At 47.1% G+C, this 24,845-nt stretch overlaps 1 pseudogene across 1 annotated transcript in view; it reads left to right on the top strand.

The window, feature by feature from the left end:
* The window catches only part of LOC149341139 (secretin receptor-like), a 132,323-nt pseudogene extending 107,708 nt beyond the window's left edge, over nucleotides 1-24,615 (top strand). Inside the window, exon 14 of the transcript XR_016282874.1 lies at nucleotides 21,524-24,615. The product of XR_016282874.1 is annotated as a secretin receptor-like (transcript). The remainder of the gene's footprint in view (nucleotides 1-21,523) is intronic.
* Nucleotides 24,616-24,845: the final 230 nt, after the last annotated feature.

Below are 24,845 nucleotides of genomic sequence, written 5' to 3'. Positions count from 1 at the left end.
GCCGCGTTTAATCACGGGCTGCCTATGCGAACATCGAAAAACCTTGCCTGTCCTCCCGACCGAATTCGCTTGGTACGCGTTTCATGTGAAAGTACTGACCGAAACTCGCGCTGCGGCGTCACCGACTAGGCCGACTATTTTCGCTCTAGTCGCAGCATGTGAAAAGGCCCTTACGTGGGGCTACTCTCGAACTCGTAAAGGCACTTCGGCTAGAGACCAAATGCCTTTATTTTACAATAACACTATATTCCTCTTTAGGCGAAAAAATTGACAGGACGGTCATGAATACAACTGCGATAGCAGTTGTATTTATGCTCAATCTTTAACGTTTTTACTCCAATGAATGCTTTTAGAGCAAGAGCTCTATTCTTTGGGGCACAACTTGCGATTTCGATGTGGATCAGACAATGACCTTCGGTGCCTCACAAGGTCAAACCAAACTTAATTGCGTGTTGGTATGGCCCAGGCTATGGTAGTATAAACACGTGGTCATATGACTATGGCCGTTAGGTACCTAACCTTTGACCTTGACCATGGACCTTGACATTTGATTTGAGACAATGGGCACCACATCGACAATGACCTTCAATGCCTCACAAGCTCAAACTGAACTTAACTGCGTGGTGGTATGGCCCAGGCTATGGTAGTATAAACACGTGGTCATATGACTATGACCGTAAGGTACCTAACCTTTGACCTTGACCTTGACATTTGATTTGAGACAGTGGGCACCACATCGGCAATGACCGTCAATGCCTGACAGGTCAAACCGAACTTAACTGCGTGGTAGTATGGTAGTATGGCCCTGTGATCATATGACCTATACCACTGGGTACTTTACCTTGACATTTGACCTTGACACTTAATTTCAGACAGTGGATACCATGCTTAACAACGTTTTCACTCGTATGACTAGGTTCAAGCTACGTTGAACTCCAGCCATTTATTTATTGTGGGGTGGGGTGGGCAGAGGGTGGCAGAGGGTTTTGCATACGCTTCTAGTGGGTGAGGCCTTGCGGGGGGTGTAAGTAGGAGTGTTGGTGGTGGGTGGCGCTTCTGGAGGGTGAAGGCAGGTGAGGGTCGAGAGGTGGATCGAGGACGTTGGTGTTGGGAGAGCATGCGCCAAGCTATGAGGGGAGGTTGGTAGGTGGTCGGTGAGCCGCGCTTCTGGAGGGGGCGGCTTCGCTCACCGAGGCTTCCTAGAGACGCTTCACACAGTCTACACTGGCATTTTCATCAAGTGCCACACGAACTGCTATCTCAGTAAAAGCAGTGGTCTAGTTGTGTGGGTATGTGAAGCTTAACCCTACCAGCGGCCCTATGGCAAATCGGAACACCTTCTGGGCCTGAACCAAGCCTTCTCCAGAGCAACCGCCGGAAAAAAATGTATTTCGTACCCGCGATCTTCCACCTTCCACCAGAAGCCCGCCAACAGTGAAGCGAAAAAGAAACGCCGAAATTAAATTCGAAGATGCAATGGGAAAGTGATCGATGTAAAAGTGAAATGTAGAACCAATATTTTTGAGTCCCCTATTTCACAAAAAAGACGCGAATGACTCAAAAAACTTCAAGAATTCACTCACACCGCGATTTTCCACGATCACAGAATTTCAGCTGCATACTTACACACACACACACTCACGCATTTATGACAAATTATTTTCTTTATCATCTAAAGATATTTCCCCAAGGAGAAATAACCTACATAGTCATCTAGTAAAGCACTGTACTGCGTGAGAAAAGAAAAAATTTACAGCGTCAACAGCACTTACTAGGCGCACCGTATAACTTCACAACGTTCATCTTTTTTTTTTTTTTGAAAAGCCATCCTTTCTTCTGGGCCCGAAATGGCCCTCCCATTGCGTTCTTTTTGGGATTTCAAATGTAGCCGGCTTCACTGACTTTGTGAAAACAGCCCTACACCCTTCGAAACAAAGTTTGAAATGTAGCGTCCACGACCGCTGACGCCATGAGGCGAGAGGATATGCATTAGAATCCACCCAAGCGCAGCCTTAGAGCTACCCAGGAAAGTTTTACAGCCCATGACAACCGCCTGCCCGAGGCAGCTGCTCTACCAACTAACCTAACCAGGATGGATATACAGGTGGCGGTCTAATTGATCACGCTGTCAGCGCAGCTTTCCTTCGTAGCTGTACATGGCTGTGCTCGTTTGGACGTGCATGACTCCCTTGTTTAATAAAGTGAAGTTGCATATAGGCATGCGATTCCTTTCGTAGAAAGCTCCACTGGTGACTGGCTGCTGCAGATATTAGCGTTTTTATTCATATGCAGTGTATCTTGTGGGGTTTAAAATGGGGAGGTAAATACGTTTTCCCCGTTTAACCGTGGCTGACCCAGTTCAAAACCGCCAGACCCCACCCCGTGGTCGCGTACTCTACCGAACGCACGCCGACCACGGCGGGCCGTGCTCTGAGGGAACAAAGGAACGACACACTGGCTGACACAAACAAGGCATTTATTGTTGCAAAAACAATAACGCCAGCTAGCAACAAAATACGCTGAGGAATCGAGGTCGTCCGACTCACCAGCACGGTTACAAGCGAATGTTCGCTCACGCTGCGGCAAGGGAAAACTCCGAGGCCGGACGGGACGGGTTGGCGGGAGCATGTTCCGACCACGAGGCGCCCGTCGACGAAGAGCGGAGCGGCGGGCGACACGTCCGCGCGCTTTCCCGGTGCCGAGCAGAAGAGACCCGTCGTACTCGCTCCCCCGCGCACGCGCAGCAAACACGCCATCCATGGCGCTCATGTCGCTTTTAGTGTCGCTGCGACGCCAGCGCCCTCCTCTTTTAGTTAAAGTAACACAACTAGAGAGGGTGCATTGCGGGAAAGCGAACCACAGGGGACGAGTGCGTCCCTACAATCTATACAACCTCTCTAATCAGCCGCTTCGAACTCGTGAACAAAACTGAAGTTCTGTCTAGAAGTGAGTGGCATTTATTTTTGTTCATCTTTCTTATTTAGTACATACTGCAGGCCACAACAGGGCCCAAGCAGGACAGGCGCATTTTAGTATGTGTACAAAGCAAGTCTACACAGCAGTATACCTACACAGATGTGGGACTAAAATGCCTGTTCACTAAAACAATGACAAAGCTATAAGTTGGTTCCAAACGGATATCGTAATCGGAAAGAGCGAAAACTCATAGCAGCCAGCTTTGGCAAAATATGGCGTTAGTAAGTGCGTCTGTTTATATCGGATGGTCGGAGGGATAAGTACACCGATGTGGCTACGGGCTGACTTGTACGTTGCAGTTGCTGACGGACAATTAACTACGGTTCTTGGAGCTGCACTACTGACTCGGCCATGTCTGCTGGCTGCACTGTCCTCTCTTGGAACAGCCGCTGTTGACTGAGTCTTACTACGAGCCACCCCGAGTAGTCGGAAATGAGATCTGCGTGTCGGGTCCACGTGTTGCACTTTCGATATCCTGTTTGCATACATTGAAAGAAAGCTTTTATACATGATTGTTCAGATTAAAGACTGCCAGATTCCCTGATCAGGTGAATTCACGGACATCCGTAAAGCTGCTTACCTGGATGAAAGGATATTCGCTCTCAATGAGCGCTAAAGAGCAGTTGTGTTTCTTTACATGCTCAAGGTATCACATGGTCTACGGATTGTTTTTGTGCTTGCTTTATTTAGCGACCAAGCATATATCAGGCAGACCTGCCGGTGAGTTAAAGGTGCACTAAAGAGGAATTTGAACTCGTCTTTTTACCGCGGGAACTCGATCTACACGTTCGAAGCATCCTTAAAAACCGCTAATTATTGTCCTGTGCGGCCGATTTTCCTAATTTAAATCGGATTAAACGTCCCGGCTCCCGCCTTTTTTTTTTTTTTTTGAGCTCACCGCTGACGGTAGGAGGAGTCAACCAACGCGTGGAGTGGCTTTCAGCCAGTCCCGTGTCGGCTTGCCGCTCTGCCATCGGCGGAGTGGTACGTAGCGATCGGCGAAAGCAGACAGTCCAGACGTATTTTTATTTACGTGGGCCTAATTTGCAGCTATGTTGTCTCTGACTGGATCTATTTACTCACGGAAACCTAAAAAACAAAATAAAAGCGAAAGCGAAGCCGCCACGCAAATGCCTGAAAGGCACTCCACGCTTTAGTTGACTGCTCCTACCTTCAGTGGTGACGCCGGTGAGTTAAAGAAAAGGCGGGAGCCGGGACGTTTAATCCGAATTAAATTAGGGAAATCGGCCGCACCGGACAATAATTCGAAGTTCCTGAGAAGGCTCGGAACGTACAGATCTAGTTCCCGCGGTAAAAAGACGAGTTCAGATTCCTCTTTAGTGCACCTTTAATGTGCGGCCAGAGCATCAGTGAAGTCGGGTGACTAATCACATCTGCTACATACTGTCAATTCTGTAAATGTGATCTACTTTATGACAGAATTACAGTTCTCTTCACTCGAGCCACCTGATTAGAGAGAGAAAGACTGGGGAGGTGTTCCGTAACAACAAAAATCCAAACATTTGCATCAACCTGCATGCCCTCAACGGATGTTTATATGAAGAAAATCGCATATCTGGATACAAGTTATCTTTATACGTGCCCACGCGCTGTTGTTATTTTTGTTGTCGTTTTCTTTTTGCCAGTGGACATAGGATCAAATCCTGCCCACAGCTACCACGTTTTCACGGAGAGGAAATTTAAAAGCACTCGTGTGATGTGCGTTATCAGCGAACGTGAAAGAGCTCGATGTGGTCAAAGTTCACCTTGAGCCGTCCACTACGGTGTCCCTCACCGCTCACATGCGGGCGCGGGACGTTGAATACGAAATTTACACAAGTTTGTGTATTGCCCTTACTCCTTCCTACATATATTTTTTTACATAAATTCTAGCTGTGGGTAAGCTCTTGTGTCTTACAATGTGCGGATTATTTTCGAATTGAAATTGGAGTACCGATCTCTCACCACCTTGCCCACTTAGCTTCCATCTCAAGAACAAAACCCAGAGGCACTTCTCCCGATCGACACCAAAAAAACACAGCGAAAATCGAGACTGAGGGCCAGAAGCACGCACGCAAGCACGCGCACACACGCGCACACACGCGCACACACGCACACACACGCACACACACGCACACACGCACACACACGCGCACGCACAGACATACACGCACAGACATGCACGCACACGCACGCACACACACACGCACACGCACACACACACACACACACACACACACACATACACACACACTGTCGCCAGTCCTGTGTCTCGCCGTTCGCTAGTTTTTTTTGCTAGAACATGAATAACCAACTCGCCCAGCGATTCACGCTTCCCTTGAAGCGTCAGCAGTGCGCAGGACAAACACACTTGGCAAGTCATCATCGCTGGTTGCGTCATGAATGTTTGTACTGAAGTGCGTCTGCTCACTGTTTCCCAACGCGTCGAATGAGCGTCCCTGGATGCATTCGAGCACTCTCATGACCTGAATTGTGTATGACCAGGCTGACTTGTCTGCGGATACGCCTAGCTGAAGTGCGTTCTTTCTCGTATTGATTTGCGCATGCACCATGGGCTGGGCCCCAACAGACACTGCGTACCAACGGAACTATGCCGAGTTCTGACACCACGTACGAATGATGAGCACGCAGGCAATGACAGTAGCCTGCTCCGGCAGAACCCGCTTCTTCTGGCGTTACCGTCCAGTACAGCGTTCTCCCCAGCTGGCGTGCATTGCAGGCAAGTGCAAAATGGATGAAGTCGGACGCCAGCTGCGCGTCGGCTGCACGCGAACGCGAGTGGCGTCGGTCTTGGTCGCCATCCATGTCTCGTAAAGACTGCGACTGACACCGATTACGAGTGGCATAAATGTCGGTGGGCAACGCTGCCTTCATTCTCTTGTTCGCTTCTACTGCCCATGAACAACCCGTTGCATCTACACCATACGAAGGTATAGCATACGAACGTAATTTACGTGTTCCTCCTTCTCTGGACATCCGCGCAGCGGGAACTGTTCTCAGCTTTCCCCTTTCGCACCGAGCAATATTGCTTTTTTCGAAACAACACACAATTTTCCAGATACTATAATTTTACCCAGCTTCATTTAACTAACCTGTCATGCAAATCTATAGTCGTGAAACAGCGCAGACGTCATGGTAACAGCCCATCAAGGGTCCCTGGCTTTAATTTTTTATGTGGATTCTTTTTTAGGAGGATTTTATTTTTATGCGGCAGTTGTTAGCTCCTGTGCATCACTCCAAAGTTAAGACACTGCGTCCTGCGTTGCTTATTTAATTTTCTCTATTTTTATTTATTCGTAACGGGTAAAAAGAGAAGAAATTCAGCACAGCGACGCTGTCGTGTCGCGCTCCTTCTGCTTCGTGTTTCCGCGTCAGCTGCTGCAGCAGCACCATGAAACCCGTCGCTCCAACTAGAACAGCAACTCATGCTTTTATTTCCGAGCATGTCTCAAAACTGCACCCGGAAAGAGCCCTGCCCTTGTCTCCGAATTTATCTGCGAAGACCTGAGATTCGCAAACAGAATAAAGCGCGGCTCGGCGTTTTCCATTGTCGCTGAGGGACCTTCACGCGGCACATCTGAGCTGCTTCGGACATGTCCGTCCTCCGTACTGTCTTCTTTAGCTTTTTCCGAAGCTGCCATTGCGCGGAACAAATCAAAACGTTCGGAGAAGCAAAAAGCGAATTCGCTTGGCGCGTGATGAGTGCATTTCCCGGTGTATTGCGCATAAAAACCAATAGGCCCCTTGCACGACATGTCATATATAAAAACAGCTTTAATATTTTTTGTTACTTTGCTCTCTGCTCGTCCCTGTACCGAGGTCAATGGACAGTAGAGAAAAGAGTTCAGCCGACTATTGCGAACAGAATGGAACCAAAATGAACACAATAAATAGCACTTCAAAATCACTCTTTCATTTATTTTTCATTTATTGAAGCCTTAAGGGCCCATGGGCACTACATAAGGCGGGGGCAAGAACAGTGTGTAACAAATACCAGCTCAACAAAAACGAAAACAAAAAAGCAAAAAACGAAACAAAGCGAAAAAATCATGAAAAGAGACAGTAACACAGGATCAGATTATTTGGTAAAGCCGAATACATCACGTAAGACAAAGATGACTCGCTAGTTTAGTGCAGAAAATTGCTCGATCTGTGCAAGAAGCAGTATTATCAGGCAGGGCATTCCATCGGGCTGTTGCATCTGGAAAAAATGAATCATTCATCGCTGACGTGGGGCCTTTCATGGGAGCTATGGGATGACTGTGGTTTAGGCGAGGGGATATTCTTGATGGCGGCTGCAGCAAAGGATGCCTGTTAATGAGGCGGTAGAAAAAGGAATGAAGGAGGCATAGGCGTGATACGATGCGACGTGATTGGAGGCTTGGGAGGGAAAGGGCTCGTTTTAGTGCAGTGACACTACTATCACGCGAGTACTGTGACATGATAAACCACGCAGCTCGATTTTGAACGGCTTCTAATTCATTTGTAAGGTATGCTTGCGAAGGGTGCCAGATTGGTGAGGCGTATTCGAGCTTTGGGCGTACGTATGTCTGATGAGCTAGTTGTCAGATTTCAGGTAGTGTTGAGGTTAGGTTCCGTCGCAGATAACCAAGAGTGCGTGAGGCCTGGGAGTATATTGAATTAATATGAGTGACCCATGATCAGGATGATGTCAGGTGAACGCCAAGGTATTTGTAAGAGGAAGTTCGGGCAATGGGAGTTGAATTAATATGGTTTGTGCAGTTAATAGAGATTTGTTTACGAAAGAAGGACATGAGTTGGTATTTGCCTTGGTTAAGTGGCATGTGCCATTTTTCCCACCATGATGCGAATGTGTCTATATTATTTTGATGAGTGCCACGGTTTCCTGCTTGCACCTCTGCATGTAAAAAAGACGGTTTCGCACCAAAAAAATAAAAATTTCTTGGAAACAAGAAAAACGTCCGCAGACAGTACGCACATGGACTGTCGCCCACCTAACTTTCTGCTGCCCCCTGCAACGCCTGTCCTCTCTTGGAATCCAGTCACCCTGAACAACTATCGGTTTTCTTGCCTTCGCATTAGATGTTCTGATGGACCACACGTGAAATTATCGAGGCGAACAACACGTGTGAAGGTTCCTTTCGAATCACTTCTTGAAAAGGAGCTGCTGTTTTTTAGGGCAAGACGGTGAAAGAAACGCCGGGTTGAAGTCACTGAAATTAGTGGCGGTTGTGGTTCTCTGTATTGTACATATATTCGGGAGCACTTCTTAAGTACATATAAATTGTCGGTTCGGCACCGTATTTGTGCTTTTTTTTCTATTTTCCCTTGCTCTCTTGTGCTGCTATTGAAGAATGCAATGCCAACTCGCCCAAAAATTCACTTCGCTCAACTTTTAAGCGCCAGATCTAATACGCCGAAGATACTTTCCGACCTGCTTCCAGTACTGTGGTCGCTACAAAAATCGCACTATCGTATAGCTGGCGATTCGCACCTACAGACCGCCGGCTTTCTGTTCCAGCCGTTTAATGGAGTCATTTTAGCGCCACTGAAACTGCTGACCCGTGGACGGGTTGCTGCCGACTGTAAGAGATTCTAAACGGTGGTGATGCTACACGAGTCACCCTGGAGCGAACCCCGTGGGCTCTAGTTACTACACATGCTGCCAATCCCCCACTGTTTTATAACTATGAGGGCGCATGTTAAAAATAAACAGAATAAAGTAGACAAGTATTGCATTACCCCGGTACAAAATGCAACAAAAAATAGCGTTGCGGTTAAGGGCGTAATAGAAGAAATAGATGAACTTTTCGCTTTCACACAGTAACGGTAAATAATGGCGTAGTGACGAAAATGCCCCAGCAGCATCCCTGTGGGACTAGCGGATAGCGACGAGGAAGAGGCAGAGAGTGCGCGTCTTGGTTCGGGGCGCTTTGACCCTCTGCCACCGAGCCCTGTATATGAACCTGTGCTTGAACGTCAACTGTACATGGAAGGAAGATATTTGTAGCAAATGAATTCAACGTAGTGAAGAACTACCAGTCTGCAGTAAAACCAATGATAGAACAAGTGCTCCAAAATAAGCATCACAGCCAACGAGTCGCTTATACTCCCCTAATCGGGTCGAAAGTCCATTCGTAATTGCAGTGTCAGTAAGGAAAGTTCGGCCAGAGCTACCAAGTTACTTAATGATGAGCCGCCGCGGTGGCTCAGTGGTTATGGTGCTCGGCTGCTGACCCGAAAGACGCGGGTTCGATCCCGGCCGCGGCGGCTAGAATTTCTTTGGAGGAGAAATTCTAGAGGCCCGTGTACTGTGCGATGTCAGTGCACGTTAAAGAACTCCAGGTGGTCGAAATTTCCGGAGCCCTCCACTACGGCGTCTCTCATAGCCTTAGTCGCTTTGGGACGTTAAACCCCATAAACCAAACCAAACTTAATGATGAGCAGCTGGTGATAAGCGGATCAACGCCACTTCATTCACGTATGGTAAGCGTACAGAATGAGTACAGGTGCAGTCAGAAGTAAATGGAAGGCAATATTCACGAAAAAAACTAATCATTGGCCCCCCAATTCATGCATCTTTGAATACATATGTGCAGCCTGATTGCGATTTTGCGAATTGCACTGTGCACCAACAAGAATGGACCAGTATGCTGTAGATTTAAAGAAATTATTTTTTTTTTTGACGAAGTCGCCTTCCATTTACTTTTGACTGCACCTGTACCTGAAGCAGTCGGAATATATATATATATATATATATATATATATATATATATATATATATATATATATATATATATATATATATATATATATATATATATATATATATATATATATATATATATATATATATATATATATAGGTTGCGAAATGGTCTTCCGATCGAAACGTCGAGTCGAATGTTTCCTTTAACGAAGCGTATACTTCGCTATATATATATATATATATATATATATATATATATATATATTGTTATGCTGTTTATGATGTATCTGGTGCAGGAATCTTATGCAGGCCAGTTTGTCTCTCGCCTGCAGGGTAAGCAAACCAGCTGTATTAAGTAGGCAGTTTTTTAATCAGTCTACCTATATTTATTGCAAATTTATTCTTTTTTTGCGCTCGTTCTACTTTGTTTATGTATTGCTTAGTTAAGCGTAACCAGATTATATTAACATATTCTAGTACTAGTCTTACTAGTGCACTGTAGTCCAATAGCTTCAATGCGATGGTGCGAGCTTTACGCGCCTTTTGAAAACGCATTCGTTTGAAAACAGTGGATGCGATATAATTTAGGTGACAATCCCACGTGAGGTCGTGACATAATTAATGCAACATATTTATGTTCCTAAACTGGAATGATTAGATTATCATTGTGCTGAAAATCAAATTTTCATTCATAGTTATTGATTAAATGGCGGATTTTTCAATCTCTTGGTTCATCTTTTAGTCTTTAAACCACTAATTACAGTCTCAGCGGCGTTGTTCAAAGCAGCTGAATTAATCTCGCGGTAGATGATAGAGTCGTCGGCGAAAAGCCTGATGTTAGAGCAAATAGTTGACGGCAAATCATTAATAAAGATAAAGAACAAAACAAGAGCTACAGCGCAACCTTGATGTACTCCCGATGTTACAGAAACTAAGCTGGAGGTCTCGTGATGAATTGTTATGTATTGTGATCTGTTACTTAGGCAGTCTTTAATCGAAATCTCCATGGGGCGATTACCTAACGTAGATTCGACTCTTTTTTATTATTTTCTGATTGGATACTCGGTCGAAGGCCTTCGAAAAATCTAGTAGGATTCGATTCATTGTTTTGATATTATCAATGCTAAAGAATATGTGATGTACTACCGTAATTTCCGTACTAATTCAGCGGACTGTACATGTTTAAAATTTGAAATTTTGCCTCTTGCGTACTAACAATGTGCGCCGCCTATACATGGTTGAATTTTTTAAAGATTGTTCGTTAGAGCTGATGAAGCCTATAGTGACTGTCAAAGTTTAAAAACAAAAATACGTGGCCCGACTACACTTGCGATATTTACTGTGATAAGATCAGATTGCGAAATTCGTTCCCATGTGCAATCAACTTCCATATCCAAGTGAATAGCGACTGCTTTTCAGAGCGCGGATATGTGAGCACGTGTGCACAACTGGATGAATAACGCCAGAGGCGGCGAGGTAACGCCTCGTGCTGAAGAAGGTATTCGGGAAGTTGTCCTCAACGGTTTCACGAAAGCGGGACTGTAAACTGCTGGAATAGAAGTGTCGGATTCTGAAGGGGATGAAGACACCGACGAGCCTTTCGTTGAATCCGACATGCTTGGCTTGTTTTATGCCGACAGCCCCGGGGAAAGTGATTTTGACGGGTTTTAGAACCGACTCTTATCCGGTCTTGAAAAGGCCCAGAGTTTTATTATTGGGAAACAGAATTTTTGCTCATCGCTGACAATCTGAAAAACTTATTTCCAGCCTCAATTCGTTCCTGCTGACTATATACTACGTGCGGAAAATACGGTGTTTTTATTAAATGCGTGATTGTCGTAAGGCCCCTTCGAAATCCGTGTTGTAAAGGACATAAAACACGCTCCCATGTAAGATATGTTGTTTCGTGTTTCTATATGATGTGTATGAGGAGTTTGAGAACGGTGCAGGTTATTGCTATGGGTTTGTAGTTTGAAATGTCGATTTTGCTTCCTGATTTGTGTATTGGTATAACTCTCGCAATTTACCGCTCCTCGGATACGGCGCATGATGACAATGATTTCTTAAAACAATGCGCATATATTTTGTAAACCACACTGAGTACTTCTCAGAAAAAAAAAATTGTTATGTTCTCTGGCTACAGCCCTTTCTCTGTGTCTGTTAACAGTAGATTGAGTTTTCTTGCTTCTGGTACCGTCAACAGTTCCGGGTGCCTGTGATTGAAAGGGTGTGCGCCTGGGAGGCTACCATCAGCTTCAGTGAAAACTAATTGAAAACAAATATTTAGCAGAGTGGCAGAAACTTGGATTGCTTCTCAAGAGAATTCCGCCGCTTTTCAGTTACGTTTAAGATAATTCCAGAATATCCGGGGCGAACTTTTTAGAAAGCTTGAAAGCGTGTTCGCGAAGTGGTTAGTTTTCGCTGATTTAATTTTTGATGTCTTAAATGGCTGTAGTAAGGAGGTATTAAACTCATCGCTTTGATTTCATCTGTTTTCGCAGTCGTTGTATTTTGCGCTTCGTATGACTAATTTCGCGCGTAATCCCTGAATTGTTTTTTCGACTTCTTTGTTTTAGTAGGTACTGAGTTTTTCATGCCGTAGGATGCAATTATTTTGAACCTCAGCCAAAAAATTTCATTGTCTGTAGAAACACTAATAGATAAATCTTCAAAACAGCAAAGTTCAAAACTTAGATAGTCAAGTTGGTCAAATGGCTAGAGGAATCCCCAAAGGGGGAGAATATTTTTTTCTTTAACTACGAAGTTTCTGTGGACGCTATATAGCTTTCCTTTGAAGGCTTATGGCTGCGCTTGAGTGAATGCCATTAAGTAATTACTCCCTTATTACGAATCTACTCAACCTTCTCCACCTTGGGAGATTCCCCGAATCATATCATCAACACTATTCCCACTTGGAGTTAAAAGGCAACTGCACCACTTTTACAGAATTCCGCGATATTCTAGGATTCAAGTCTATAGAGGCTGTAGGTAAAGCATATCAAGTATTTTTGCGCTCGCATTTAAAATAATGGCGTAATCAGCGATCCAAGCTTAGGCTTCTCCTCAACGTACAGGAGATATGCGGAGAAGCTCGGTGTGACGTCATAAAAAAAAATCAAATCATGGAAGGTAAGAATTCCCTGCCGTCAACCACATCATGCCATACTTCGTTGGATGCTGCCAAACAACGCTCGGCGGGCTTCGCCTTCGGTGGCGTTGATTTTTTTTTTTCCTTCAAAGCAGGTGTTTATGCGTTGGAAATGTACCGGTACCTTCGATGACGTCACCACGCGCCCCCACTTGGCGCTGTGCGCTGCGAAGAAGCTTGAAGACCGTCGCGATTTCAATCGGCGATTACGTCACCATTTTAAATGCTAGCCCAAACTGACTTCGCCTGCTTTACCTGCAAGCTTTACACATTCGACCCCTTTATTAAGCTCATCGATTTCTAAAACCTATGCAGTTGCCCTTTAATAATCAATTCCCTATCGCCCTACCATACGCTAGCCACCCCTCTTGAAAGAAAAAAAAAGCCCCTGTTAGCTGAGTTGGTGGAGCGACTGCTTCGATAAAAAGAAGGTCCTGGGTTCGAACCCCGAACCAGGACGTATTTTTCTTTAACTAAGAAGTTTCAGTGGAAGCTGTATAGCTTCTCTTCCTTTCTTTTTTTGCAGCCGTATGGCTGCGCCTGGAGGGATGTCAGTGAGTAATTAGTCCCTTATTACAAATCTACTTTACCTTATCCGATAGTCAAGCATATATATACTGGTGTCGTCAATATTGCAAAAGTCAGAAAACTAAATTTGCGATTGTGACAGGACTATAATGTCATAAACGGGAACAGTACATAAAGCTAGCTTGTGTTCAGATATCCCATGCATGAATGATTTCGATTTGGGCTTTATCAGCAGGAAACTGGTCACTTATGAACAGAGTGTCAAGAATGTTTGGTGTGGATCCCTCCACATGTGTAGGTTATTTACTATTTCCGATGGGTTGAAGTATTAACATGGTGTCGATGACAAGTTCTGAGCAAGCCGAGTGAAGTTCCATCGTCTGCCATATATCAGGGAGATTGAAATCACCTAGCAGTATTGATTTGGATCGTGGAACATGACGCCGTAAATAATTATACAGTCTGAAAACCGTCGCCATCTGGTATAAGGCTGCGGTAAACACATCCCATAATAATAGCCGCCATAATAATAGACGTGGGTGCGATCGCGGCCGCGGCGGTAGCATTTCGATGGAGGTGAAACGTTCCGTGTACTTTGCGATATCAGTGCACGTTAAAGAACCCCGGGGTGTCGAAATTTTCCTGAGTCCTCCACTACGGCGTCCCTCATAGCCTGAGTCGCTTTGAGACGTTAAACGCCATATATCAGAAATCAAACATCCCATACTAATGCTACGTGAGCCAAAATTCAGTTTGCAAATAACAGCCTCAAGTTTTCAACATCCGACAATACTGTGAAAGGTATCACCTTTTTAAGGCAGACAGCCACTCAATCGTCACGTTTTATTCTCTTTTTGCGTATGACTGAATATGTTGGCGGTATTATGTCAGATTTTTGGGTATCAAATATTAGCCATGCTTCGGTAACGGCACACAGAGTGCAAGGACTCGAGCGATTCTTACTTAGCAACTATACTACGAGCATTGAGATTTACATTTTTGGTGGAGGCTGTACGCGGTCATGTTTCCTCCGGCAACGACCTCAAGCTTAACTGTGTACGAGAGAAAACGGCTGGGAAAGGATGCCATCCTTTTGTTTGTTTGTTCATTTTTTTTAGACTTAGCCACTGCCTTAGGCTTCCATACTGCGTTCGTCCACTGCAGCAGCAGTTGATATGGGGCAGACGTGTTCTAGTCAGTGCGCGTATCGATCGCATAACCTAAATAATATTTTCTTTGTCCTTCCATTCAGACAACGTACTGACGGTTTCTCTCATGATTAAAATGAAGGAGTAAAGGGTGCACACGCAGTTTCTTTTCATGCAATAAGTGCCCTTTTGTTGCAATCAGCTGGTGTCAAGCTAGCAGCAACACCACAGTTTGCGGGCGGAACGAACGGCTCGCCTCAGATAGAGTCACTGCCTCACAGCGATGGCAGCGCCAGCTCGGGGCTGCGCGGGCTCGCTCCTCTGTTTATACGAGACCCCCGCTGGGAATCGGAACCGGCTTTATCCGCTCGGATTAATTACGGCCAGCTGCAAATGGGGAACGGAAACAAGGCCAGCATTCAGCTCCCCGAGGAGGATCCTCCGAGCGTTGAGTAAATGGCAAATTACGTGGACAAAGAACAGTCCGCGGCGAGCGGCGAGGACGCTCGCTTCCCCCGCCCCGTCTTCTGGGAAGGTGAGCGAAACAATTGATGCCGCCTGCTCTGTTGCAGCAGTCGAAGCGAAGCAAGCAACGCCGTCTCACGTCAGTTACTGCACGACTTTGAGAATTTTCCTCCAGTCGTGAGTTGCAAAGGCAGTCCCGTTCGTTTAGGAACCGCTGGTCGTGCGTTTATAAGAAGCATGGTCTGCTTAGCGGCTCAGCGCCTGTAAAACAAAATGATGCGCAGCCAACGCAGTAGACGAGTTTTTCCCCATACTCTGCTCACATTCTGGTACCACCGCGGCTATATGAATAATTACAAACCCCAGGAGCTTCTCAGTGGTATACGGTATGCATGTGAAAGGCCGGCAGGCGTCCAAATTTCGGTTCAGAACAAGGACCATGATGCTGCGCGAATCGGGGAACAGCTCATCGGTTGAAACTGGAGGCTCTCGTGCGAAAAGGACAAGTCTGACCTCTGAATATTTTACACAACGATGGTAACCAACAAAAACAACGCAAAGCTTCTCCTCGCTTTATTTGTGCGTGAGTAGCAAAGGAATGAGTTTAATATGCATGTTGTCATCAGGCCTAGTTTACATAATATAGTGAGGCCGGGCTGTTTAGCAAATTTACATTGTTGCTCCTCCTCTGAGTGATTCTCTGGCCGCATTGCGCCTCTGTACGTGAACTGCATCGACAATGCATGGACACCGCCACCCACGGCGCGCCTACCTTTGCTCTTTCTTTTGAGCCGCAACTTGAGTTCACCGTGAGTTTTCTTTAGATGCGCTTGTTGGCACCGCTGCTGTCGCGGTTACCCAGAGACCCGCTCAGATGTGGCTGCTGTTACGCACGCTACGCACGTAGGAACTTGGCTACCTGAACGAGCCTCAATTTCGCTGAGACATCGGGACAGCGAACGGAGAAAACCCTGTGGCCGAGCGTAATGTGGGCGGATGTTTGAGAAAATTTCGCACGTAATAACAATGTAAGCGATGCTACAGCTACAGCGCTGCAAGCACTTTGCCGTCAGCTTTTGAGTTCTCCTTTCACGGGGAGCGCCCATTCGTCTTTCTGCCGAGTGCGCTTAGGATCGAAGGGTGGGATCGAAACTAAATGTGAATTCCCTTTTACCTTTGATGTCATGTCGCTGTAGTCGGTCCACCTTAAGCTATATCGGGGCAGAAACCAAGCCCTTGCGGATAAATGTGAAGGAGAGTGTCCTTTGTTTTACCAATATTTGACTGTGGCTTGATAGCACATAACAGCGTAACGGATTGAACGTACAGGCAACACCAACAGTAGTTTCGCCACATTGGCTCCGGTGATTGGAGGCTCGCGAGCCTGACCGTTTACGCCCTGTCAGTATTAACATGCCGTGGTGTAAAAGCCCAGCGGGGCCCAAGACAAGCTTCTTTTCGGGAGGGCCATGGCAGTCGAAGTATCCAGGGTGGACATATGGGTTGGCTACAAGCGGCAGCATTATTGGTTGGTCATGGCAACCATCGCTTCTGCTTCGTCTTTTAGCTCTGCGCACACTGCAGGCGAGTTCTTTTTTGTGCATGTCTTAGATATTTGCGCCCGCTGATATCATGAACCGAGATTCGCACACTGTAAGATCTGTTTCAGCGAGGCGGATATCGCATATCTCGAAGCCACTCAAATCCCTCTTTTTGACCATGATCATCATCATCAGCCTAACTATGCCTACTGCAGGACAAAGACCTCTTCCCCTTGACCTCCAAATGACTCTGGCCTGCGACAGCTGCGGTCACCTTATCATCGCAAGTTTCCTAATCTCATCCGTCACCTGAATGCGCGTGCCCCCTGCTACGCTTGCCTTCTCTTGGAATCTACTCCGTTAGCCTAAGGAACCAACGATTACCTTGCCTTCGCATTACAGGCCCTGCCCATGCCCGTTTCTTTCTTTGTTCTTAATTTCTAGGATATCACGATCGAACTCACGTTTATTCCCTGACCCACTCTGCCCTCTTGTCTTTTAGCTTTACATTTGTAACGCTCCATAGCTTTCCATATCTCACTGCGCTGTTCCAAACTTGAAGGGCTCCGGCGATGCAAATTGAGCATGCTGTTTTTGTTATTTATTGGCATAGTGTTGGACATGGTGTTGCCTCAAAGCACAGTAAGACCAGGGAAATCATGTTCACCGCAGCGGTGGCCTAGTGTTTTGAGCATCCGCCTCGTATGCGGGAGGTGCGGTGTTCGACCCTCAGTGCCGCCGGCTTACCAACGGTTTCCAACGGCTGATTTTTTTGCCAGGCCTGGAGCTCGACTTCTATGGGGTGATGGGCTTGGAAATGGGTTCGTTACCCCACCTTGTGCAATGAAAATACCTTGCTCGATTGTGCTCTTTGGCCGAAGCCTGTCTTTCGCCGTTAAAATTCATCATCATCATCATCATATTCGTCTCCAGAAGTCCTAATTTCGCATTGACACGGACGCCATACAGCTGTCATTCCTGGCAGCGGATGAGATGTGCTAAGCGGGATTGGGTGCTGTCTCGATGATTGGCTGGGCGTGCACTCTGAGCATGATGGCTTAACTACTGCGTAAGCAGTACTACCACTGCTTATCGGTATCGCCGGGTAAGAATGTCTGATCGTCTGTCCCTTTTCTCCTTTTGCTTCTCTCAACTTGCTACACATTTAAAGGGGTGGAGACACCAAATTTGTGGTTCGCGCGTTCTTAGTTTCAAACGTTTCTTATGGCTCCAGGAAGCATTATACACACTCAAAGATTCATATATTCACAGTGAATAATTTATTATAGCATTTTTAGGTGAACGATTTTCGGTTTCGGTTTCGGAACGCCGAGTTGTACAGTGACGTCACAGAAGGGGAAGATCAACTGCTTCGCTTGGTCACGTGGGCCCACAAAAGTTGTGACGCACCTACTGCTGCATCGTCTGCTTTCCCACACACGTGCTGACCAGCGCATGGAAACAAACAACTGCACGTCTAATCCCAGCAGCTCGGATACTGACAGATCTGATTCCAATGAGTGAGGACATCGACTTTCTTTTTTGTTCGCACGCTAATATCGCCTTCGCGGGTTCGCGTGAGGATTCGAAACACTTTGCAAAATACCAGTAAGCATCGCTGCTCCGCTCTACCCAAGCTGCGCCCACAACCGGTGTCACACTTCGCTGCCGTGCAGCAGTACCTGAGCGCTGCTTGGGATGGTGTACAAATATCACAAGAAAAGACAAGATCGCCTTGTTATCAGAACTGGCAGCTATACTCGAACAGCGACAAAGCATGTCTGCTTATGTTGGGAGCTTTCGGCAACGGCACCACTCGCGGGCGCTCCGGTCGACGAGCTCTGCTGCTGCCTGGCTGCCGTGGTCGTCGCTAGGCCTATAGCCTGTTTAGCAAGCGGCTGGCGCTTCGGAAGTCGCCTGCGCTATAATAAAAGGCGTACTTTTCACAAATAGCTGTAGTGTTAACAGAATCATCTCACAATAAAATAATAGTATGGTCAATCTCCTCGACGCCTTCGGCAGCGGAGCTAGCGGGCGCCAGGCGAGCCGAACCCCAACGTCGCGCCAGCGGCAGCTGCTAGGCGCGGTTGTGAGAAATTTGCTCATATCACAGTTGTTACCTCTACTACCAGCTCAGTATTGGTCAGCGATCCTCAAAAATGACACTTTTTTCACATTTCTTGTCCCATGGTTTATTATTTACGTCAATAACACTCTTTAACTCGCTTTTATGACGTCGGCAGACGGTATCCAGGCTGACCTACCGGCCGGCAGACTCGGCGTACTTCACGTCCGCACAAGAAAATACAAAACAGCCATGCTACCAGAAAGGATGCTTTCTAGATTCGAGATACGACAGCACGACTGTGCTAAAAGTGGATCTTTCGGCAGCGACACTGCCTGCGGCAACGCCGGCCGACGACCTGCGCGCTGGTCCCAGACTGCCCTAGTCGTCGCTAGGCCTAGCTGCTTTCGCATATCGACTCCGCAGCTGAGGGAGCTGAGGGACTGGCCAGCGCTCAGAAACGTGCTCCGCTCGGCACCCCTTTACTGTGAACTCTTCCCATAATAAAATATATGTTCGATTTCCACGACATCTTCAGCAACAGAGCTAGCAGACGGCAGGCGAACCGCACCAGGTAGCAGCAGCATCAAACCGGCTGATGAAATTTGCTTGCAACGCAGGCATCACTTCTACCAGGAACTCGGTATTTGCCAACGATCGTCAGAAACGATGCATTTTTGATATTCATATATCCCAGGGTTTGCTATGAACGTGAACAAACAATACTATCGTGTTCTTCAGATGCCGGCGTTCGGCACGAAGACTGGCGCAGACCGCCCGACTCCAAGGAGTGCGCCCTATGTCATGCCGCTCTCCGCGCTCGCATTGGCTGCCGCTTCCCGTCGTTGTTGCCGCGAGCGGCCTGCTGTTGACATCTAGCAGGCCGGACGCCGGCGCGCCGCAAACCGAGCGAGTGGCGGTTAGCAGCAAACGCGGCTCGCTGGTGCGTCGACTGCTCTCACGCGGCTGTGCCCCGCTCATCGTACGTCACTGTATTTTGGTATGACGTCACTAAAACTTTATTTTTTTACACCCCTTGTGACGTCATGGTTGATGGCGCTAGCGATGGGTCTAGATCGTGAGAGTGAGCATTTAGGTAATCTTTGGAACCGAATTAAAATAGTTTTTAAACGTTTGTTGCGTCCAACACCTGGCTGTGAGTGCCCTTGCATACATAGGAATCCCATAGCAGGCTTTTTATAGCTTCAAAATTTGGTGTCTCCACCCCTTTAAACGCGGTTGAGGTGATTGACCTATACCACAGTGAACTCGGATATGGTCTACTGTCGAACACAACTCAAGAAAGATGCAAGAAATGGACCTCAAAGTAAGCCCTCCAAGCATTCACGTCGTCCGATTGTCATGATGCCACGGTTAATCCTCCTTGCAACTGCTAGTGTAGCATCGCAAAGGGGCCACTTAGTGGCGCTACTATCTAACCTCGTTGCTTAGCATCGCTGTTCATCTCCAGTTATTTTCATGTGCCGCAATGAAGTTCGCACTCGGGTGCTTGTGGACACTCCAAGGGGGACCTATAAATTGTCGTCGTTAAGGTCTCTAATTTTCACCGCGCCTAACACCTCCACATCAAGCACGGTGTTCGGGATAAGCGCACAATTTGATGTCTATTTCGCTATCCGTTTCACTGCTCGGGCTCTTCCAAAGTCCTTTGCCGGTACTCCCGTTTGAGGAAGAAGGCATTCATAATTCGTCAACTGTTTCGTTTTGAAGAATTTAATGCATCCTCCTGCTATTCCTAGAACCTGTGCTGTAATCCCCTACTGCCTGGTCGTTTGCCTCTTCTTGTTTACCTTGGCACTGAAGCCGCCCAGCAGCACACCAGACTGTGATTTTACTTTACTCATATTTAATTACATGTCTTCATATAATCTTTCGACCATCTCGTGTTCTTGACTGCATGTAGGTGCGTAGGCCTGTACAGCCTTCAAATTGTACCTTTTCTCAAGCTTAAATACGATAAGCACCACCTTCTCGTTAATGCTGAAGAACTCAATCATGATACCGGCTATATTTATATCAGGAATCCTTCGCATGGTTCTCGCCTGTGTGTTAAACGTAACTGCATAGAACGTGCCCACACTTTAACGCTGTATATGTTTCATCTGTCCTCCTAACCTCACACAGCACTATGACATTTCATTTAAAGTCCCTTAGTTCCTCGAATATCATTGCTGGCTTAACCTCAGTCGAAATCGTTCTTGCGTCAAACTTTGCAACGTTCAGTTGCCAATGGCTGCTTGCCCGGAAGCACCCTCTGCTGCATCGCAGGTCTGACGCAACAGGCCTTCTATCCTGCGTGATATCAGCACTATCAGAGCAATAAAGAGAAAGGCTCAGCCTTGAACGGGCAGCGTTATCTGAGCCCCGACTTGAGGCAGTCACTTACTCTGCAGTCTAGTCTGATTATCATCAGGCTAGCAGGGCTGGCAGCATGAGCGTACCACAGATGTCTCAAAGAGACAACTTTGAGTTCACAGTGCCGTCGCCCAGATACGATCGCACCCGGGGTTGCGTTAAACACTGACAAGTGCCGTTTTCCAGTCGTTGGAAAAAACCTGTTCATTTCGGCATGCTTCGTTGCATAGTGAAAAGCGGTAACACACTTCACTTTATGCTTTATGTTCTCCGATTCTGCGGTGATCACGTGACACCAGTGAGTGCGGGGGAGACCGGGAAGGGAGGGCGAAGCAGACACACCCCGCCGAGCCTATTGGTTAGCACGCAATGGCGTCTGGAGTGACAGCATAGTGACGTGACGCGCACTCTCAGAGAAGAGGACATGTGAGAAAGAATAAACATTATATTCACAGCAGCAAATAGTTGTCGTTGAATCTCGAGTTACGCAATGATAAGCGTACGCTCAGTTTTATGCATCTAATTGGTGTTGTGCTTCTCTTCCCTTTGCCCTCTCTGGTGCAGTGGACAAGCGCGAAGGTGCGACCAAGAGCCCCTCTCCAAACTCTGCCATGAAGGCCCGCTCCAGCCAGAGGCTTCTGAGCAACGCCGATCAGCTGGACACGCCCACGGTTAAGCGCATGACCAGCGTGGAAGAATACCAGGACAGCCCCAGAAAAGACCGCGCGGGACAGGATGAGAGAACGCCCGGCAGCCAGCGCAAGTTTAATGGCGGCGTCACTACGCAGTGGGACTCACCTGAGCACGACCACGTAGACACAAGCAAGGACAACCTCCTCGAAGGAGTCATACAGAGGGAGACCTGCCTCTAAGTGGTCCTTGATTGCTCCCTCTGCATCGCGTGACCACTGTCGCTGCAAGGCGCCAAGCATTCTCCTCGGGTGCACAGTAAGCATTCGGGCGGTACGTCAGTGTTCCGGAAATTGCGTTGGCGCAGTTGGCGAGGACGCCCAAACATGTGACGATGCCAAGAATCGAGTGCGCCACCATGGCCCGCTGGAGAGAAGGAACAGCGCAGCCTCTGTGTGTTTCTGTGCTTCAAGAACGATGTCTCTTGCGTGCCCGTTCTTTCTCGTGTTGCCATCTCAAAAAAAAAATGCATTATTTTTGTGAAAGAGAGGACGGGACGCTCTAATCGTACACATACAGGACGCCAGTGAGCGCGCATCGAGTTCAATGCCACCCTCAACAGCAAGCTCCAGAAGTTATGGACATACGCCGCTTTTGTAGGAGGAGCTCAGCTGGAAGCCGTGCTCTCGGACAGCTGTGCACAACTCGGCCTGGCTAGTGTGGACGCTACTGTTCTAGTTGCGAGCATAGGAGATGAACTGACCTGGACCTCTGGAAGTTCTACCCGCAGTTCAAGACCATCGGCTTCTCCTGAGTGCTCAGAACCACAGCACGCTATTGTTAATCTTTACCGGCACAGGGTACCGAAGGTGATCACTTGTGACATCATGTGCGCTAAATCGGAACGGCAGAATGCGACCTCCATTCACCTCAGAATCGCAAATCGGTCTGTGGACTGACCGATTTCAAAGAGCTTTCAGATGAAGCGCAGAGTCTGCATTTAATCACTTCACGTATCCGACATATCCATAGAAACGAGCTTCCCTCGTCTTCCCAAATGTTCACGACGTCTCCACCCAGATGTTCTGTGCGGTGTAGAACACATTGTTTTTTTTTTTGTTGTTGTTGTTGTTTTTTATAGGAGGACGCACAGTTCCCGAAGTTTACATCTTCGTGTCACCACCTTCTCCGCAGCAGTGTTCATGTGCCCATTCCGTTATGTGTCAGTTCACTGTGCTAGTAGGTACACAAACACAACCGGTCTCGTAGATTTCCATTGAAAACGTAAAGCTCACGTAAAAAATTTAATGTTCATGGCAACCTTTGTTCAGTGAATCGCCTACATGCTTCCACGCAGCGTTCCATCGGTTTGTTGCAATCGTTCGCGTCATCTAACAGTGTCCTAAGGCTGAGCAGCCTACGCCAGCTAGTCTTTTATCTCATACCTATATCGTGAGCCTGCATTTTTCTCTGCGTTGTGCTGACTGCGATACTACCATTGTTGTAAACGTGACGGTTTATCGCTGCCTCGTGTTTGGAAACCCCTGTTTTATAAAAGCCATGACCCCTCCTCACTTCGATGCAGAAAAAAGAAATTCGTGTTATCTTACCATCACAGTGCATCCTTAAGCCTTCCCTCTAGTGCTTTTTCATGTCACTCCGCCCTTGTGATCTTTTGGTTGACAGAGTGGCGACATATATTTGTGCCAGTTTCGCCCTTTGAGCTCGTTTAGTTCGGCCGTATTGGCTTTCTGAGTTTGTGTAGCTAATCTTCGCTGCGCTGCACTAAAACTACTTTGGCAACGTGGGTCCTCTCCAGGCTTCATTCTTGCAGACTTTTTGCCGCAGCACAATTATACCCGGGGATAAAATTTATGATAGCAGTGATTTCATGTCACGGTAAGGTTTTACCGTAGGCAAAGATGTGTTCCTATCTAATTCGAAATATCAGTTGAAGAGGGTCAATTATTAAAGCAGAAGGACACGAAGTGATTGGACAATACAAAAATATCCGAGGATTCTGAATCGGTGGCCTGATTCTTTTTTTTTTGTTTTCTGCTACTTCGTGCCCGTTTATGTGTCCAGCATAGGCTTGTGCATCCAAACAAGTGTTTTATATCTTTCAGGGCACTGCAACACTTTTGGAACATCGCAATTAAACTCGATCGGGCGTTAAATGGCAGTGCCATGAGTATCTCGATTAGCTATTACACCTCTATACGAAGCAGAGAACGTGGGATAACGCTCGAAAATTGGCTTGCTCTTTGCTTCGGCTCTAAAACTCAGGCCTTCTTCGCGTAACGCGCATAGGTGCGCAGATTTCGAGATGCCTTCGAGAGCAAAAACTGCGAAATACAATCTAAAAAAATTGGAGGGGACACTTACTTCCGCCATGCGATAGTGTTAATGAGTTCATGCCCTTATATGCAGAACTGGTTATTCTCTACTTTACATTCATAGGTCCCTGGGAGTCCTCACAACACTCCTTCCGCAATGGTGCGGCGGTTAAGAGCCACCTGCCACGGTGGTCAGTTTGCTCATAATCCGGTGGGCAGGTTGTGATGACGTCACAAGGTCACGTGACCTTGGTGGCCCATCTAGGTTGCTTCTCTGGCGGGTGGCCATCCTATTTTTCGCTCACAAAGCGGACAACGCCGACGCCGGATTTTCTGCGTAACGGGGCCTTTGACGTTTTTGCAGACGAAGCGCGGCCGCGCGGCGTCCGCAGGCCGGCCAATCACGTGCGCCATGACCAGAAGCAGCTGCAAGAAAAATAACATTCGCAGAGTGGCCCAATTACGTTATGTATTCCCAATGCGATAACATTCGAAGCTTTTGATGCTTTCAGCGGAAGTCTCGTCACATCTGGTCTGGCGACGTCACGTGCCTCCAGCCAATGGGAATTATCTGGTCTTCTTACGTCACTTCCTGCGACCAATGGGCGAATTTTATGACCGACAACGCAGTTTTTTATTTCCAATGCGGCTTTTAATGATATCGCAGCAATAAAATAGCGGAGAATCTGACGATGATATGACTGAGTCAACGATAACGTTTCGCTGGGCTAGGCAGCTGGAGAAGCGCCTATATCTTAGCTCGTGCTAGGAATCACGAAAAAAAGAAAACAGACGTGAAGAAGCAAGGGGTAAATTTTCGATTCCCACCAGGCTTTCTCACCAGGGAGGACTTACGAACCCCTTTTAAGGCAGCCTCACCAAGAAGGCTGCGAAGCCAAACCGTAATTCGAAGAAGTTTC

Source organism: Amblyomma mixtum, chromosome 5 (genome assembly GCF_055824585.1).
Source record: "Amblyomma mixtum isolate Tamu chromosome 5, ASM5582458v1, whole genome shotgun sequence".
Lineage (NCBI taxonomy): Eukaryota > Metazoa > Arthropoda > Arachnida > Ixodida > Ixodidae > Amblyomma > Amblyomma mixtum.
The sequence above is the reverse complement of the archived record's forward strand: the minus strand, read 5'-3'. Positions and strand labels throughout refer to the sequence as shown.